A 20,284-nucleotide genomic window follows, 5' to 3' on the forward strand; every position below is an offset into this window, starting at 1 on the left:
TAAATGTAAGTGTGCAATCGGGACAGCTAAATTAGATGACACATTGATGGGGAGAGTAAAAAAAAAACCCATATTTTTTCAAATGTATAGTAAAAAGGTGAGTTTAGAACATATTGACCTCATAAAAGATGATCTGGGGAAGTTAGTCACAGATGAGAGGGAGAAGGCATCTGTATAAAATACATTCTACTCCTCGATTTTATATGAAGGAAAAGGAGGAGTATAATAAGCAAGACAGTAGTATTAATAACATTATATTGATTAGAACTGTTGTGAATTCATGAAGAAATATGTTATATTTCCTGGCAGAAACATGAGAGTTGCTTAGACCTCAAAAAGTAGATGAACTGTGATGTTGCAATAATTGAACTATTGCCCTTTTGGACACCTTTAAGACAAAATAGACGTTCTCATGTTTTTTCAAGTTCTTCTACTACTTCAAATATTGAAGACTTTTACAAGCATGTATTGTGAGGAAAACTCGATGGAACAATGGCTGCTCTCGTCACAAAACAAGGAGATATTTACATGGTATTAGTGAATAAACGAAAACTATCCTTATAGCCATAGGAAACAAGGTTATACAGACTATTCTCACATAGAAATAACCTCACCTGGCCTAAACCTATTGTGTTCAAGTGAGGGACTGTTTAAATAGCTAACACCTTGGCTAACAAAACCCATTGTGTGAATTTTTAGGAACTGTTTAGACAAACAAGGCATCTCTAAACATCCAGTGGGAAAGATTTGAAGTTGGTGCAAGTCAAAAATATTTTAAAAGTATCTATAAGGTTATTATAAGTCATTTCAAACTATCTATGACATTGTAGGTCACAGAGACATATTATAATTTTGGCATCTGCGGACCCAACAACTTTGGTATGAAGAAAATATATATGAAAGTGTGATTTTATATGTAGAAGTGTTTTAAGAAACTAATTAGTATTAGGAAAAACATATAATTATGATTATAACTATATAAGACTGTAGCCTATGCTTAGATAAACGAATATTCATTGGAGATACCAGAATTATACAGGTATCCATATAGATAATCATTTTTAGGTAGTATTGATTAATATATATAACGTGTGTATTTCATAGATAGACCAGTTTTTATAGACATACATTTATAGAGATACATATATATAACCAAGTTATGTAATGGTGACTAATCAAACTTATACTGAGTGTATTTTACATTAGACCGATTACCAGAATATTTAAAGGTATATACTATCCTTACCATTATACACATTATGAAAATAGAACGTATTAACTTAAAAGGATAGACTCAAAACACATGTGAGACACCTGGTGGTTGAAGGTGGTATTATTTGAACTCACTAAATTTACGAGAAAGATAAATGATTAAGTTTATAACCAATAGAAAGAAGCCACGTCCTTTTGGGCAGAGCCATTATAATTTTTATGGTCTTATTATCTGAAATGGTATTTAGAGGCAAGTAAGATGCCAGGGAGGGAAAGAAAATGGAAAATTGTATACTCACCTTTCCGTAATTTTCCTTTCCTGTCGTATCTTCATGGCAGCATACACTTTGGGTTGTGACTCTGCCCCTCATAACCTGATAGGACCACATAGCTATAAGTTGTAAAGATGGCCCCCGCCCCAGTATTCTCCGTATATATCACCTTAGACGGGTGGGAGATTGTATGCTGCCATGAAGATAAGACAGGAAAGGAAAATTACGGAAAGGTGAGTATACAATTTTCCGTTTTCCTGTCGCATCATGGCAGCATACACTTTGGGGAGTAACTCGCAAAGACTGGGTGGGAATTCAAACTAAGTTTATTAACAAAGTATAGAAGAATTGGCCTGGATAACGGATCTTCCGAAATCCACTGTGGATAAGGAGGCGGAATCCACCTTGTAATGGGACATAAAGGTGTTCCTGGAAGACCAGGTGGCCGCTCTGCAAATTGTCTCCGCCGAGACTCTACAATATGCTGCCCAAGAGGTTGCCACTGCCCTGGTGGAGTGTGCCCTTAAGCCCTCAGGTACTTGATGACTACTTTGTGAATAGGCCTTTTTGATGGTCTTCACCAGCCACGATGCAATGATGCGTGAGGATGCCGCTTGGCCTCTCCTGAATCCATGCGGAATGATTAGGAGACTTTCCGTTTTCCTGATGGATCTGGTAGCTGAGAGATACTCCAGGACATTACCCTTGACGTCCAGTGGGTGAGGATCGCCATGTTCCGTACTGAGTGTCGGAAGGTTAATCTCCTGGTTGAAGTGAAAGGATGAGCATACCTTGGGGATAAACCGGTCTGAAGGTTTTAAGACTAACCTGTCTGGCAAGACAACCAGATATGGATCACTGACCATTAAGGCTTGCATCTCTGACACCCTCTTAGCCGATGTTATGGCTATGAGAAATGAGACTTTCAGCGTCAGATCCCATAAGGATATGTTCTCATTAGGAAAGAAGGGCTCCTTAGATAGGGCTTCCAATACGACTGAGAGGTCCCAGACTGGAAAGAAAGGTCTCCTAGGAGGCCTCAGCTTTAGACAGGCCCGCTGGAACTGAACCACAAGGGGATCTTGTGCCCATCTGACTCCTGTCAAGGCGGACAGGGCCGAGACTTGAACCTTTAGGGTACTTGATCTAAGGCCCTTCTCTATGCCTAGTTGAAGGAACTCCAGGACCCATCTGACTCCTGTCAAGGCGGACAGGGCCGAGACTTGAACCTTTAGGGTACTTGATCTAAGGCCCTTCTCTATGCCTAGTTGAAGGAACTCCAGGACCTGTGACACCGATGGTGAGGATGAGTCCCAACCTTGCTGTTGAGCGAAGGCGATAAACTTCTCCCAGACTCCCCTGTACGTCTTATTCGTGGTAGGCCTCCTGGCCTGGAGTAGGGTATCCACCAGCCCCTGGGAACAGCCTTGCTCTAGGTACCTAGCCCTTTCAGTCTCCAAGCCATCAGATGTAGCTTCTCCGGGTTCGGGTGAAGAAGATGACCCTGGGAGAGTAGGTCTGGCGACAACGGAAGGGGCAGGGGATCTGCCGTATTCAGCTGCATCAGGGTGGTAAACCATGGCCTCCTCTGCCAGAAGGGAATTACTGCCACCACCAGTGCCGATGACTCCTTGAGTCTCAGGAGAAACCTCGCTATGAGTGGAGTTGGAGGGAAGATGTATCCCAGATGGAAATTCCAGGGGTGCAGGAGACAATCAGTCCCCTCCGCCGATGGGAATGGTATTCTTGATAGGAATCTCCGACATTTCGCATTCTCCGGGGTTGCCGCCAGGTCTATCTCTGGTGAACCCCAAGTCCGGGATATGAGGGCGTAGGCCTGTGGGTTCAGAGACCACTCGTGGTTGGAGGTGAAATTCCTGCTCATCGAGTCAGCCAACACGTTCTGGACTCCCGGAACATAGACTGCCCTTAAGCTTAACAGGTTCAGTTGTGCCCACTCTAGAACAGGACGGACCTCCTGCATCATGGACCTGCTTCTGGTGCCCCCTGCCTGTTGATATAGGCAACCGCAACCTTGTTGTCCATTCTCAGAAGAACATGTTTCTCTCTCAAGAAGGAGCTGAAGGACAGGAGCGCCTGGAATGCTGCTCTCATCTCTAACACATTTGACACCACGTCCTTTGCCCTGAATGGCCAGCGGCTTTGAGCCGCAAGGTGCTGATAGTGGGCTCCCCACCCCTGTAGACTGGCATCTGAGGTCACCGTCTCCTGGTGAGGGGTGATTTTGTGCTTGCACCTTCCCAAGTTGCGAGGTCGTGTCCACCACAGCAATGATTGCTTCACCTCCTGAGGGATGTGAATCGGCTGAGACATTGAAAGGCCGTTCCACTGGCGCAGGAAGGAAATTTGGAAAGGCCTCGAGTTCCATTGCGCCCACTGAACCATCGGAATGGTGGATGCCAAGGAGCCTAGGATGCTGAGGCATGTTCTGGCAGGTAGCCTCTTGGCCGAGATAGCCTTCTTCACCTTCTGAATCAGGGGAGGAATCTTCTCCCTTGGAAGCTCCACCATGTTCTCTCTCGTGTCCAGTTCGGCCCCCAAAAAGACCATTCTCTGAGTGGGGTGGATACTGCTTTTCTTCCAGTTTATCAGCCACCCTAGAGACTGTAAGGTGGAGACCAGGATTTCCCGATGCTGGATGAGAGACTCCTTGTTGTCTGAGAGAAGCAGGATGTCGTCCAGGTAATGGTGGGCTCTCAATCCCCTCTCTCTCAAGTGGGCTATCACGGGCAATAGGACCTTCGTGAACGTCCTGGGTGCGGTGGAGATTCCGAACGGAAGACTTCGAAATTGGAAGTGCCAGCTGTTTATCGTGAAACGGAGGAATCTCTGGAACTCTGCGTGGATCGAGATATGTAGGTATGCGTCTTGAAGATCGATCGAGAGCATCCAGTCTCCCCGATTTATCGCTTGGAGGATTGATTGAAGGCTTTCCATCCTGAACGTTTCTACCCGGATTGACCGGTTGAGGTTCTTTAGGTCCAGGACAGGACGAAAGTCCCCTGACTTTTTAGTACTAAGAAGAGTGGGGAATAGAAATCCTGACCTCTTTGGGATGGTGAGACCTCTACTATTGCTTGCTTCCTTAACAGATCCTGGATATACTGGACCAAGGACAGCCTTTTCTCTCTGGAAGGAGGAAGCTTGGTTGCGCAGAAGTGACCCCTTGGGGGGCGGTTCTTGAACGACCACCTGTGCCCGACCCGGATGGTGGATACTGTCCATGGGTCTTTTATCAATTCCGCCCAAACCAACTTGAATCTTGTGAGCCTGGCACCCACTACCGCTGGTTGGGCGGGCGTACCTTCAAAAAGGTTTCTGTTCATTGGAGGCAGGAGTTTTGGTTTTTTGGAATTTGAGGAAGGACGTCTGAGGGTTCTTCCAAGTTCTCCTGTACTCCTTCCCAGGTCTATAGGATTTTGCATCCCTGTATCTTTCCGGGAGATTGCGCTTGAAGGGAGGCGCTCTTTGTTGTTTTGGTCTTCTGTCTGAAGGGATAAGACCTGACTTCCTGCCTGTCACTTTGGATATTGCTGTATCCAGCTTTGCACCGAAGAGGTTAACTCCATCATATGGAATCCTGCACCAGTGGGACTTTGAGGCCGGGTCGGCCGACCAGGGTTTAAGCCATAACGCCCTCCTGGCCATTACCGTAGCTAACATAGATCTTGAAGCGGACCTAATGGTATCCACAGAGGCTTCCGCCACAAAGTCTCCTGCGAGACTGAGTTCCTGTAGGGCTTTAATGATCTGGTCTTGATCTGCGCCTTCAGCAACGAGTTTCGCGGTGTTTGACCAACCGGAAATAGCTTTCCCGACGGCGGCCAGTGTCACTGCTGGTCTGCAGGCGCCCCCTGCAAAAACGTAAGCCCTCTTAAGGTCCGTATCCACCTTTCTGTCCAGGACATCCCTGAACGTCACTGCGTCCTCAATGGGGAGCGTCACATGCCTGGCTAGGCGCATCAAAGAGGCGTCCACCACTGGAGGGGAAACCAGGGGAGATACCCTGGGCTCTTTTAAAAGATATAATTTGGTAAGTCTGTTAGAAAGACTAACTTTCTTCTCTGGATTCTGCCATTCTTCCTTAATAAGCTCATCCAGTTCCTCTATAAATGGAAAGGCTTCAGGCACCTTTTTGAGATTTGGGAAATACTTCCTTTGCTTCTGCTGTACCTCTTCAGGTTCCTCCCAGTTAATCGCTTCCTTGACCGATTTCGCGAAGGGCCCTATGAGCGAAAAATCAAACCCTGCTGCCGCCTCCAGTTCGCCTCGTCTGACGGGAATTCCTGTTCCCTAGACGTACTGGGGTGGGATGGTGAGGTGCTCAGGGCTGTAGCCTCCACATCTGGAGTTGAGACATGCGTAGCAGGGACTCCGGTAGGTTCTACAGTGACCAGCTCTTTTTCCCTGGTGGCTTCATCCATACATCTGCGGCAGGCCAATCTGTCTGGTAGGGCTGTGGCCCCGCATACCCAGCAAGCATTCCCCGCTGGACGGGAAGGATGTGCAGGAGACTGACGCCTACGAGCAGGGGATCTTCTGTAATGGGAATGTCTATGCCTAGAGTAGGAACGGCTCCTCCTACGGCTTCCCCTGTGGGCTGAGCGACTTCTGCCGCGTGAGTGGCTTTGCCTATGGCTGGAGCGGCTTCTCCTGCGTGAGGTCTCTCTTCGCCTTGATTTAGACGATCTTGATGACCTGGTAGGGCTGACCAATTAGGCAGCATTAGTACGACCCTGCTCTCTTTTTCAATCTTCACTACTTACCATGAACATCCCCCCCCCTTACCTATTGGACTGATGGTGATCTGCTGGGGCAGCGGTCTCCATGGAAAGGATAACTGTGATACCCTGGAGGGATACAGGCAGATATAAACATGCAAACAAACAATCAGAGGTACCAGGGGAAGAAAAAAACACTTACCCCAAGGAGGGAGAGTCAGAGGTGAGGCAGAGCTGATAGCAGAGTTGATAGCAGCGTCAGATATGCTCAGGAAACTCAAGGCATCAGAAAAATGACAGTCTGAGCCTTTTAAAAGAACCGCCATGGCCGCCGGGGTCACGTCCCGCCCGCACATGCGCAGTAGCGCCGAGCCGCGCTCGGCGCCATCTTGGAACCTGGCAAACGTGCCAGGACGCCCTAAAAGCGCTCACTGCGCATGCGCGGAAGCGCCGAGACACCTGTCCGCACAGGGGAGAGACAGAGAAGAACCACAATGCCCACAAAGCCACACCACAAAATGGAAAAGGCAGATGGAGACCGCTGCACACAACTAAGCCTATTTAAGGCTTATACTGGAGCCGCACATACCCCTGAGATCACCAGAGTGGGGTTCCTTCCATCTAGCTCGTTTAGAGGCTGTACAGGCAAGGACTTCCACCCAGGAGAGGCTAGAACCTGGCTGGGGTGAATTCGGTAAGGGGGTGCTTCTGACATCTTCAGTCCTTCAGGTGAGGAAAAATAAGAGAATACTGGGGCGGGGGCCATCTTTACAACTTATAGCTATGTGATCCTACAGGTTGTGAGGGGCGGAGTCACAACCCAAAGTGTATGCTGCCATTATGCGACAGGAAAAGAAGAAGAAGGGAGAAAAAGATGGAGAGGAAGTGAGCTCAGGGGGAGAGCTCAGAAGGAAGCTCAGGGATCCATCCTGAGGGGGGACACTGGGAGATACACACACTCCCAGACTGACACTCATGCACCATGCATGAATACACATCTTTACATTCATGAAGATTCCTCAACACCTAATACTTAGAACTCAGAGGTCACAAGAAGTAAATCCTCTTTAAGAGTATCCATTTTGAAACTACGGCAGCCATCTTAACTCTGGTAACCAGCCAATAGGAACAGTAGCCATCCTGGAATGGGTAATTATGTCATGTTGAATTTATCTTGTATGTTCTCTCAAATATTGATATGTTCTCTCAAATATTGATGTATTGAATATTATACAATTGATAATCATTCTCCCGAATCAATAACCGCCTTGTAGATTTTTCTCTAAAGATTCAAATTTTTCATTATATTTTTTTTGCATAGTTGCCACATTTATTGACAAAACAAACGTCTAATTTATTTCACATTTTAACCACTTACTTACCTGCAGTATAGTAACGGTTGTACGTGTGAAATACAGACGTTCTGTTTAATTGTCAAGTTCACAAGGTTATTGATTCTACCGAGAAGTTATCATGGTGGTATTATGTCAAAGGGATGGTACGCCCATTTTTGCAAGTGTTTTTATTGATTTTCAAGACGTTCATGTAACGCAATCGGTATCTTAATTTCATGTGATTATTTGTGTTTGTTAACCAATAAATGACTATTTCGTATGCCCACATGTCTCCATGAATAGTTTCACATGCATAGAATGTGTCATATAGATTGATTTTGTATCTTAACCACTTAAGGACCGCCTAACGCCGATTTACGTCGGCAAGGCGGCACGGGCAGGCAAAATCACGTACATGTACGTGATTTGCCTCTCGCGGGTGGGGGGTCCGATCGGACCCCCCCCCGGTGCCCGAAGCGGTCCCGTTCTGTTCCCCGGCGATCCGAGATGAGGGGGAGGCCATCCGTTCGTGGCCCCCCCCTCGCGATCGCCGCCGGCCAATGGGAACACTCCTTTGCTGCTGTATGCTAAACAGCAGCAAAGGAAATGATGTCATCTCCCCTCGGCTCGGTATTTTCCGTTCCAGCGCCGAGGGGAGAAGACATCAATGTGAGTGCACAACACACTACACACACAGTAGAACATGCCAGGCATACAAAACACCCCGATCCCCCCCCCGATCGCCCCCCGATCCCCCCCCAATCACCCCCCCCCCCCTGTCACAAACTGACACCAGCAGGTTTTTTTTTTTTTTTTTTTTTTTTTTTTCTGATTACTGCATAGTGTCAGTTTGTGACAGTTACAGTGTTGGGACAGTGAGTATTACCCCCCTTTAGGTCTAGGGTACCCCCCTAACCCCCCCTAATAAAGTTTTAACCCCTTGATCACCCCCTGTCACCAGTGTTGCTAAGCGATCATTTTTCTGATCGCTGTATTAGTGTCGCTGGTGACGCTAGTTAGTGAGGTAAATATTTAGGTTCGCCGTCAGCGTTTTATAGTGACAGGGACCCCCATATACTACCTAATAAATGTTTTAACCCCTTGATTGCCCCCTAGTTAACCCTTTCACCACTGATCACCGTATAACCGTTACGGGTGACGCAGGTTAGTTCGTTTATTTTTTATAGTGTCAGGGCACCCGCCGTTTATTACCTAATAAAGGTTTAGCCCCCTGATCGCCCGGCGGTGATATGCGTCGCCCCAGGCAGCGTCAGATTAGCGCCAGTACCGCTAACACCCACGCACGCAGCATGCGCCTCCCTTAGTGGTATAGTATCTGATCGGATCAATATCTGATCTGATCAGATCTATACTAGCGTCCCCAGCAGTTTAGGGTTCCCAAAAACACAGTGTTAGCGGGATCAGCCCAGATACCCGCTAGCACCTGCGTTTTGCCCCTCCGCCCAGTCCACCCAAGTGCAGTATCGATCGATCACTGTCACTTACAAAACACTAAACGCATAACTGCAGCGTTCGCAGAGTCAGGCCTGATCCCTGCGATCGCTAACAGTTTTTTTGGTAGCATTTTGGTGAACTGGCAAGCAAGCACCAGGCAGCGTCAGGTTAGCGCCAGTACCGCTAACACCCACGCACGCACCGTACACCTCCCTTAGTGGTATAGTATCTGATCGGATCAATATCTGATCCGATCAGATCTATACTAGCGTCCCCAGCAGTTTAGGGTTCCCAAAAACGCAGTGTTAGCGGGATCAGCCCAGATACCTGCTAGCACCTGCGTTGTGCCCCTCCGCCCGGCCCAGCCCAGCCCACCCAAGTGCAGTATCGATCGATCACTGACACTTACAAGGCACTAAACGCATAACTGCAGCGTTCGCAGAGTCAGGCCTGATCCCTGCGATCGCTAACAGTTTTTTTGGTAGCATTTTGGTGAACTAGCAAGCACCGGCCCCAGGCAGCGTCAGGTTAGCGCCAGTACCGCTAACACCCACGCACGCAGCATACGCCTCCTTTAGTGGTATAGTATCTGAACGGATCAATATCTGATCCGATCAGATCAGATCTATACTAGCGTCCCCAGCAGTTTAGGGTTCCCAAAAACGCAGTGTTAGCGGGATCAACCCAGATACCTGCTAGCACCTGCGTTTTGCCCCTCCGCCCGGCCCAGTCCAGCCCACCCAAGTGCAGTATCGATCGATCACTGTCACTTACAAAACACTAAACGCATTACTGCAGCGTTCGCAGAGTCAGGCCTGATCCCTGCGATCGCTAACAGTTTTTTTGGAAGCTTTTTATTGAACTGGCAAGCACCAGCGGCCTAGTACACCCCGGTCGTAGTCAAACCAGCACTGCAGTAACACTTGGTGACGTGGCGAGTCCCATAAGTGCAGTTCAAGCTGGTGAGATGACAAGCACAAGTAGTGTCCCGCTGCCACCAAAAAGACAAACACAGGCCCGTCGTGCCCATAGTGCCCTTCCTGCTGCATTCGCCAATCCTAATTGGGAACCCACCACTTCTGCAGCGCCCGTACTTCCCCCATTCACATCCCCCAACGAAATGCAGTCGGCTGCATGAGAGGCATTTTTATGTGCTCCCGAGTACCCCTACCCAACGAACCCCCCCCAAAAAGATGTTGTGTCTGCAGCAAACGCGGATATAGGCGTGACACCCGCTATTATTGTCCCTTCTGTCCTGACAATCCTGGTCTTTGCATTGGTGAATGTTTTGAACGCTACCATACACTAGTTGAGTATTAGCGTAGGGTACAGCATTGCACAGACTAGGCACACTTTCACAGGGTCTCCCAAGATGCCATCGCATTTTGAGAGACCCGAACCTGGAACCGGTTACAGTTATAAAAGTTAGTTACAAAAAAAGTGTAAAAAAAAAAAAAATATATATAAAATAAAAAAAAATAGTTGTCGTTTTATTGTTCTCTCTCTCTATTCTCTCTCTCTATTGTTCTGCTCTTTTTTTACTGTATTCTATTCTGCAGTGTTGTTATTGTTATTGTTATTGTTATTATGTTTTATCATGTTTGTTTTTCAGGTATGTAATTATTTATACTTTATTGTTTACTGTGCTTTATTGTTAACCATTTTTTTGTCTTCAGGTACGCCATTCACAACTTTGAGTGGTTATACCAGAATGATGCCTGCAGGTTTAGGTATCATCTTGGTATCATTCTTTTCAGCCAGCGGTCGGCTTTCATGTAAAAGCAATCCTAGCGGCTAATTAGCCTCTAGACTGCCTTTACAAGCCGTGGGAGGGAATGCCCCCCCCCCCCACCGTCTTCCGTGTTTTTCTCTGGCTCTCCTGTCTCAACACGGAACCTGAGAATGCAGCCGGTGATTCAGCCAGCTGACCATAGAGCTGATCAGAGACAAGAGTGGCTCCAAACATCTCTATGGCCTAAGAAACCGGAAGCTACGAGCATTTTATGACTTAGATTTCGCCGGATGTAAATAGCGCCATTGGGAAATTGGGGAAGCATTTTATCACACCGATCTTGGTGTGGTCAGATGCTTTGAGGGCAGAGGAGAGATCTAGGGTCTAATAGACCCCAATTTTTTCAAAAAAGAGTACCTGTCACTACCTATTGCTATCATAGGGGATATTTACATTCCCCGAGATAACAATAAAAATGATTTAAAAAAAAAAAAAATGAAAGGAACAGTTTAAAAATAAGATAAAAAAGCAAAAAAATAATAAAGAAAAAAAAAAAAAAAAAAAAAAGCACCCCTGTCGCCCCCTGCTCTTGCGCTAAGGCGAACGCAAGCGGCGGTCTGTCGTCAAACGTAAACAGCAATTGCACCATGCATGTGAGGTATCGCCGCGAAGGTCAGATCGAGGGCAGTAATTTTTGCAGTAGACCTCCTCTGTAGATCTAAAGTGGTAACCTGTAAAGGCTTTTAAAGGCTTTTAAAAATGTATTTATTTTGTTGCCACTGCACGTTTGTGCGCAATTGTAAAGCATGTCATGTTTGGTATCCATGTACTCGGTCTAAGATCATCTTTTTTATTTCATCAAACATTTGGGCAATATAGTGTGTTTTAGTGCATTAAAATTTAAAAAAGTGTGTTTTTTCCCCAAAAAATGCGTTTGAAAAATCGCTGCGCAAATACTGTGTGAAAAAAAAAAATGAAACACCCACCATTTTAATCTGTAGGGCATTTGCTTTAAAAAAATATATAATGTTTGGGGGTTCAAAGTAATTTTCTTGCAAAAAAAAAAAAACTTTTTCATGTAAAAAATAAGTGTCAGAAAGGGCTTTGTCTTCAAGTGGTTAGAAGAGTGGGTGATGTGTGACATAAGCTTCTAAATGTTGTGCATAAAATGCCAGGACAGTTCAAAACCCCCCCAAATGACCCCATTTTGGAAAGTAGACACCCCAAGCTATTTGCTGAGAGGCATGTCGAGTCCATGGAATATTTTATATTGCGACACAAGTTGCGGGAAAGAGACAAATTTTTTTTTTTTTTTTTTTTTTTTTGCACAAAGTTGTCACTAAATGATATATTGCTCAAACATGCCATGGGAATATGTGAAATTACACCCCAAAATACATTCTGCTGCTTCTCCTGAGTACGGGGATACCACATGTGTGAGACTTTTTGGGAGCCTAGCCGTGTACGGGACCCCGAAAACCAAGCACCGCCTTCAGGCTTTCTAAGGGGCGTGAATTTTTGATTTCACTCTTCACTGCCTATCACAGTTTCGGAGGCCATGGAATGCCCAGGTGGCACAAAACCCCCCCAAATGACCCCATTTTGGAAAGTAGACACCCCAAGCTATTTGCTGAGAGGTATAGTGAGTATTTTGCAGACCTCACTTTTTGTCACAAAGTTTTGAAATTTGAAAAAAGAAAAAAAAAAAAAGTTTTTTCTTGTCTTTCTTCATTTTCAAAAACAAATGAGAGCTGCAAAATACTCACCATGCCTCTCAGCAAATAGCTTGGGGTGTCTACTTTCCAAAATGGGGTCATTTGGGGGGGGTTTGTGCCACCTGGGCATTCCATGGCCTCCGAAACGGTGTTAGGCAGTGAAGAGTAAAATCAAAAATTCACGCCCTTAAAAACGCTGAAGGCGGTGATTGGTTTTCGGGGCCCCGTACGCGGCTAGGCTCCCAAAAAGTCCCACACATGTGGTATCCCCATACTCAGGAGAAGCAGCTAAATGTATTTTGGGGTGCAATTCCACATAGGCCCATGGCCTGTGTGAGCAATATATCATTTAGTGACAACTTTGTGCAAAAAAAAAAAAAAAAAAAAAAAAAGTGTCACTTTCCCGCAACTTGTGTCAAAATATAAAATATTCCATGGACTCAATATGCCTCTCAGCAAATAGCTTGGGGTGTCTACTTTCCAAAATGGGGTCATTTGGGGGGGGGTTGTGCCACCTGGGCATTCCATGGCCTCCGAAACTGTGATAGGCAGTGAAGAGTGAAATCAAAAAGTTACACCCTTAGAAATCCTGAAGGCGGTGATTGGTTTTCGGGGTCCCATACGCGGCTAGGCTCCCAAAAAGTCCCACACATGTGGTATCCCCGTACTCAGGAGAAGTAGCTGAATATATTTTGGGGTGCAATTCCACATAGGCCCATGGCCTGTGTGAGCAATATATCATTTAGTGACAACTTTTTGTAAATATTTTTTTTTTTTTTTTTTTTTGTCATTATTCAATCACTTGGGACAAAAAAAATAAATATTCAATGGGTTCAACATGCCTATCAGCAATTTCCTTGGGGTGTCTACTTTCCAAAATGGGGTCATTTGGGGGGGTTTTGTACTGCCCTGCCATTTTAGCACCTCAAGAAATGACATAGGCAGTCATAAACTAAAAGCTGTGTAAATTCCAGAAAATGTACCCTAGTTTGTAGACGCTATAACTTTTGCGCAAACCAATAAATATACGCTTATTGACATTTTTTTTACCAAAGACATGTGGCCGAATACATTTTGGCCTAAATGTATGACTAAAATTGAGTTTATTGGATTTTTTTTATAACAAAAAGTAGAAAATATCATTTTTTTTCAAAATTTTCGGTCTTTTTCCGTTTATAGCGCAAAAAATAAAAACTGCAGAAGTGATCAAATACCATCAAAAGAAAGCTCTATTTGTGGGAAGAAAAGGACACAAATTTCGTTTGGGTACAGCATTGCATAACCGCGCAATTAGCAGTTAAAGCGACGCAGTGCCAAATTGGAAAAAGACCTCTGGTCCTTAGGCAGCATAATGGTCCGGGGCTCAAGTGGTTAAAAATATCTTCGTTAAAAATCACTCAATAATAATTATTGTGCGGGAACCCTGTCCTTAAAAAGGCACAACTTATTATTACTTATTATTCACGACATACCCTTGTGGCTAACAGCTACCAGTGTTCAAATAAAATTAGATAAACATAATGTGAATAAATCGCCAGGACCTGATGGCTTAAACTCAACAGTCCTCAAAGAACTTAGCCATGGTACAGCAAGACCATTGTTCCTAATTATTAAGGACAGCCAACTGACTGGAATGGTACCAGCAGACTGGTGAAAATCAGCCTAACATCAATAGTATGTAAACTATTGGAAGGAGTGATAAGGGACTCTATCCAAGAATGTGCTGATGAAATTAGTATGAATTTGGATAGAGGAAGGCCTGTGGTCGTAGTGTATCTGGATTTCACGGAGACATTCGATACGGTACCCCATAAATGACTAATTTACAAATTAAGGTCTTTTGGAATTTATGACATGGTATGTACCTGGATAGGAAACACAGGAGCATGTCCAGAGGGTGGCGATTAATGGCATGTTTTCTGACTGATCTGGAGTTGTGAGCTGAGTGCCCCAGGGCTCTGTCCTGGGATTAGTTCTCTTTAACTTGTTCATTAATGATGTAGAGGTTGGAATACACAGTTCAGTCTCAGTGTTTGTTGATGATACAATGCTAAGCAGGGCAATAACTTCACAACAGGATACAGAAACTTTACAAGAAGACAGTTAAAATAAAAGGGTGGGCAACTATATGGCAGGTGATGTTTAACCACTTGCCGACCGGGCCATAGCCGAAAGACGGCTACAGCGCGGTCGGCTTATTCTGGGTGGGCGTACGTGGGACGTCCTCCCAGAATGTTGCTCTCACGTGCCCGCAAACATCCATGACTACCTGGTCCCGAAGACCCGGCGCACCACGGATCGCGGTAAATGGCCGCTTGTAGCGGCCGTTTACCACGTGATCGCTCCGTCAAATGACGGAGCGATCACTTGTAAACAAACCGGCGTCATGTCATGAGTGTCTGGATTCTGTATTTTGCACCATTCCTTCTTACAAAACATCTCCAGTTCAGGTAGGCCATTCCAGAGCATTGTACTTGTTCCTCTGCATAAATGCCGAGTAGATTTTGAGCAGTGTTTTGGGTCGTTGTCTTGTTGAAATATCCAGCCATGGCGTAACTTCAACTTTGTGACTGATTCCTCAACATTATTCTCAAGAATCTGCTGATATTGAGTGGAATCCATGCGACCCTCAATTCCCAGTACCTGCACTGGCCACACAGCCCCACAGCATGATGGAACCTCCACCAAATTTTACTGTGGGCAGCAAGTGTTTTTTTTGGAAGGCTGTGTTCTTTTGCCGCCATGCATAACGCCCCTTGTTATGACCAAATAACTCAATCTTTGTTTCATCAGTCCACAGCACCTTATTCCAAAATGAAGCTGGCTTGTCCAAATGTGCGTTTGCATACCTCAAGTGACTCTGTTTGTGGCGTGTGTGCAGAAAAGGCTTCTTTCGCATCACTCTCCCACTACAGCTTCTCCCTGTGCAAAGTGCGCTGAATTGTTGAAGGATGCACAGTGACACCATCTGAAGCAAGTTGATGTTGTAGGTCTTGGGAGGTGGTCCGTGGGCTGTTTTTGACCGTTCTCACCATCCTTTGCCTCTCCAATATTTTATGTGGCCTGCCACTTCTGGTTTTAACAAGAACTGTGCCTGTGGTCTTCCATTTCCTCACTATGTTCCTCCCAGTGTACACTGACAGTTTATATCTCTGCAATAACTTTTTGTAGCCTTCCCCTAAACCATAATGTACAACAATCTTTGTTTTCAGGTCATTTGAGAGTTGTTTTGAGGCCCCCATGTTGCCACTCTTCAGAAGAGAGTCAAAGAGAACAACAACTTCCAATTGGCCACCTTAAATACCTTTTCTCATGATTGGATGCACCGGTCTATGAAGTTCAGGGCTCAATAAGTTCACCAAACCAATTGTGTGTTCCAATTAATCAGTGCTAAGTAGTTCCAGGTATTCAAATCAACAAAATGACAAGTGTGCCCAAATTTATGCACCTGTCTAATTTCGTTTTGATGCATATTGCGCATTTTCTATTAAACCAATAAACCTCATTTCAGTACTGAAATATTACTGTGTCCTTCAGTTAGTTGATAGATCAAAATGAAATTGCTGATCCAAACACCCAAATATTTATAAATGACAATCATGGCAATTGTCAGGGGTTCCTAAACTTTTGCATACGACGTATGTCGTATTTGTCAGTTGGTACTCAAGCCAATAAAACCTGGTATTGCAAAATTTTGTGGTGGTATTTCTGAAGAAACTTGTGGTCTGCCATGAACATAATGTCATTTATTCTGTCAAACCATTGTTTAACAGTAGATGGGTCAGACTGTCTCCTGAGTGTAGGTATGCATGCCCTGGCTGTATTAACAATGTGAATCAAAACACAAGCGGCTCGTTGCAGTGCCCACACTATATCCAGGCACTGACCACTGCACTAGGCCTCCTGCAGCCAGGACATATCAGACACAGCCTCTCTATCCCCTTGATCAATCCAAGGGCGAATCCCCCATCGATGCTCCAGCCACACACCAGTGTCCACCAGTGTAACCTCCTGCACAGTGTTTCCAACCACCCGTCAATCCGAAGCCTGCCAGGCTCAGGAGAACTTGTACACGCTCGGGCGGGCGCAGGCGCAGTTATTTAATGTTGCCACCTGGAGCCAATTTTTAATGGCCGGCGCTCGTTCTCGGTGGCACCTTGCCTCAGCAAGGGTCTGGGGAGGTTGATGATGGCTGTGCCTGGCCTGGATAGGATTCTGGAATGGAACACTGATTGACCATCCATCCAGGTCAGACCTCAGATGTGTATTGTGCTGACCTAACTATACTGAGCCAAGTATGGAGGAGGAGAGAGGACAGATAGACAGAGCAACTAAGCAGGAGCAAAGCCATCCACAGAGACAGACCCCCTCCTGTACCATGTCCACACAGCCTCTGACCCCCTGTACCATGTCCACACAGCCTCTGACCCCCTGTACCATGTCCGCACAGCCTCTGACCCCCTGTACCATGTCCACACAGCCTCTGACCCCCTGTACCATGTCCGCACAGCCTCTGATCCCTGTACCATGTCCGCACAGCCTCTGACCCCCTGTACCTTGTCTGCGCAGCCTCTGATTCCAGTACCATGTCTGCACAGCCTCTGACTCCCTGTACCATGTCTGCACAGCCTTATGAAACCATAAGGGTGGACTTTGCTCTCCTAAAGGATGATGTAAATAAAGTTAGACTAAGGGTCACACAGCCTGAACAGCGCATTAGTGAGGTGGAGAATGACCTCAACCCTCTGATGATGCAAGTGAGAGATGTGGCGGCGGACCACAAGTCCCAGGAGGCTGAACTGGGGGATATTGAGGACAGGCTTTGCAGGAATAACCTCAGATTCCTGGGATTCCCAGAAGGCTTGGAGGGCAATCGTCCGGAGGAGTTCCTCCTATCCTGGCTTAAGCAAACCTTTGGGGATGATCGCTTCTCTCACCTGTTTGCCATAGAAGGGAGTCATAGAGTCCCCCTGCGAGCCCCCCCACCGGGCAGATATCCTAGACCCATGTTGGCCCGATTTCTATACTTCAGGGATAAGGAAACCATATTGCATAAAGCCCACAACCTGCCTGATCTGCTGTATAACAACAACCGCATTTCTATCTTTCCGGATTTCTCAGCAGCCACGCAGAAGCAACGGGCAGCCTTTCAAAGTGTGAGGCAACGCCTGAGAGAACGCAGCTTACCATATAGTATGCTATACTCTGCTAAGCTGAGAGTCATACATAAAGGCAAAGCACAATTCTTCACATCACCCAAGGAAGCAAACCACTGGTTGGAGTCGCTGGGATCTGGGTGACAGGCTCACCCTTTCCCTTGATGGACACAAATTCTAGCTGGCCTCCTCCAGGCCGTTAGATCTGTACTGGCAGTTCCTATAGAAACGCCCAGTTTTTCTTGTTTTTAAAAAAAAAAATTGTAATGTTTCTGGTTTGAGAGATCCTTTAATGTTCAGACCCTGTCAGGCTATTGAAGATTAACTTCCAATCAACGTGGTTCATTTAATGCTTTGCTAAATACCACATACTCACCCTTAATCTTCCTGTCCGGCTGGACCAGGAAGACTCCCCTCCGTTAGGGTGACTTTGCTGTTCAATGTTTTGGGAGAAAGCCCGTGGGATGTTTGGGGCTGCGGGCAGGGTGGGGGGGTTGGGTTTTGGGATCCTCTGTTCTGGATCGAAGGTTTTTTTTTTCTAAAATTTCTTATGCACTTTACTCTAATGCTACCAATTATGCAAATGTAGGCACAGGTGTTTCCCAGTACTGCTCCCGGGTGGGGAGTAAAAGATTTATACCATGTCCTCATCGAGGAAGCTCTTTACCATCTTCCCTCAATAATCTGGATTATCCTGACACCCTAGATACACTTTACATCAACCATGCAGTCCCTTAACCTCCTATCATAGAATGTCAGAGGCCTCAACTCCAAAATTAAGAGGGCCTAATGCCGCGTACACACAATCGGGATTTTAGTCGGAAAAAGATATGATGGCTTTTCCGACGGGATTCCGCTCAAGCTTGCCTTGCATACACACGGTCACACAAAAGTTTGCTGAACTTTCGACCGTCAAGAACGCGGTAACGTACAACACTACGACGAGCCGTGAAAATGAAGTTCAATGCTTCCGAGCATGTGTCAAATTGTTTCTGAGCATGCATAGGAATTCTGCGCGTCGGAATTGCTACAGATGATCGCATTTTCGGATAGGAACTTTTTCCGACTGAAAAATTGAGAACATGCTCTCAATCTTTTGCTGGTTGGAATTCGGCCAGCAAAAGTCCGATGGAGCATACACACATTTTCCAACCAAAAGCGCTCAACGTTCTTTTGCTGGCCGAATTTCTGATCGTGTTTACGCGGCATTAGTCTTTGAATATATACACAAACGCAAACACCATATTGTATTCCTACAAGAAACACATTTGGTTGGAGCGAAAATGCTGGCCCTCCACAGAGCATTTGTGGGCAGCGCTTTTCACTCTACATATTCAAATTACGCTAGAGGAGTATCAGTTCTAGTGGCCAAATCATTATTGTGTTCCACGAAAGCTGTCAAATTGGATCCTTTCGGCAGATTTGGGGTTCTGGTGCTTCTCATTAATAACCAGCCCTACACATTTGTAGCAGTATATATACCACCCCCATTCACTGTGGCGGTATAAGAAACACTGATTGCAAAGGTGCTCCAGGTGGCGAAGGGGCCTATTATCCTAGCTGGGGATTTGAATACTGTATTATCAAATGACATTGATAGACATGGTGCGGCTGCCAGAGGTGGCTCCCCACTGGAAGCTTGTGTGAGGCCTTACAATTTAGTAGAGGCATGGAGATGGAAAAACCCAGATACCAAAGCATACTCCTGTTACTCCTTCACATTTAACACTCTGTCCAGGTTGGACATGTACTTTGTGTCAGGGGAGATGTTACTGAGGGTTGTTGGTGTCCAATATCTTCCACGGGCTAGCTTGGACCACTCCCCCCTGCTTCTCACCATTGACATGGAGAGGCCGCGGGGATATGTCCTATGGCAGCTAAGCCCCTTATGGCCAAGAGAGGAGTGTTTCGAGAGATCCACAGCTACATCTATATATAGTTACTGGCTGAAACATAGAGGTGAGGTTCCAATAGGGGTTACCTGGGATGCATTTAAGGCCACACTCAGAGACTCCATAGCAGGGGTCATTAAACAGCTGCAGTCCGATAGGGAATGGAAGGTCCGTGACTCTAAAGTAGAATACATTAAAAATCCTAACCCCGAGACCTATAGAACCTGGATGGAGGGATGGAGTTTATCAATTAGACTTAGTAATAGTAGAAAAAACCCAGAAAAAATTACTATACCAGACGCAACGCATTTTTGAGTTTGGAGATAAGAACAGTAGATTACTCGCCTACCTAGCACATTCCCAGAAGGCTCCGGCATCTATTGCCGACACACAAAAGAGGCTTTGCACATTACAGCCTGATATTGCTGATGCATTCATTGCCTTTTATTCTGATTTATACTCCTCCAGGGTAAACTATGGGGAAGAGGCAGTTTGGGACTACTTGGTCCCAATTCCTCTCCTAGAACTCTCAGGGGAGGCAGCTAAGGAACTTTCGATCATGGTGGATGAAATTAGGACCGCGGTGTGTTCCCTCAACCCAAATAAGACCCCCGGGTTGGATGGTTTGCCGGTTGAATTTTACAGCACCTATAATGAGAGCCTGGCCACTAAACTGCTGGAGATATGTAGGGATGCATTCGATAAAGGAATGCTTCCAGAATCTCTGAGGGAGGCACTCATTGTATTAATTCCTAAGCCACACAAGGACCACGA

This window comes from Aquarana catesbeiana, unplaced genomic scaffold (assembly GCF_042186555.1).
Source record: "Aquarana catesbeiana isolate 2022-GZ unplaced genomic scaffold, ASM4218655v1 unanchor226, whole genome shotgun sequence".
Taxonomy (NCBI): domain Eukaryota; kingdom Metazoa; phylum Chordata; class Amphibia; order Anura; family Ranidae; genus Aquarana; species Aquarana catesbeiana.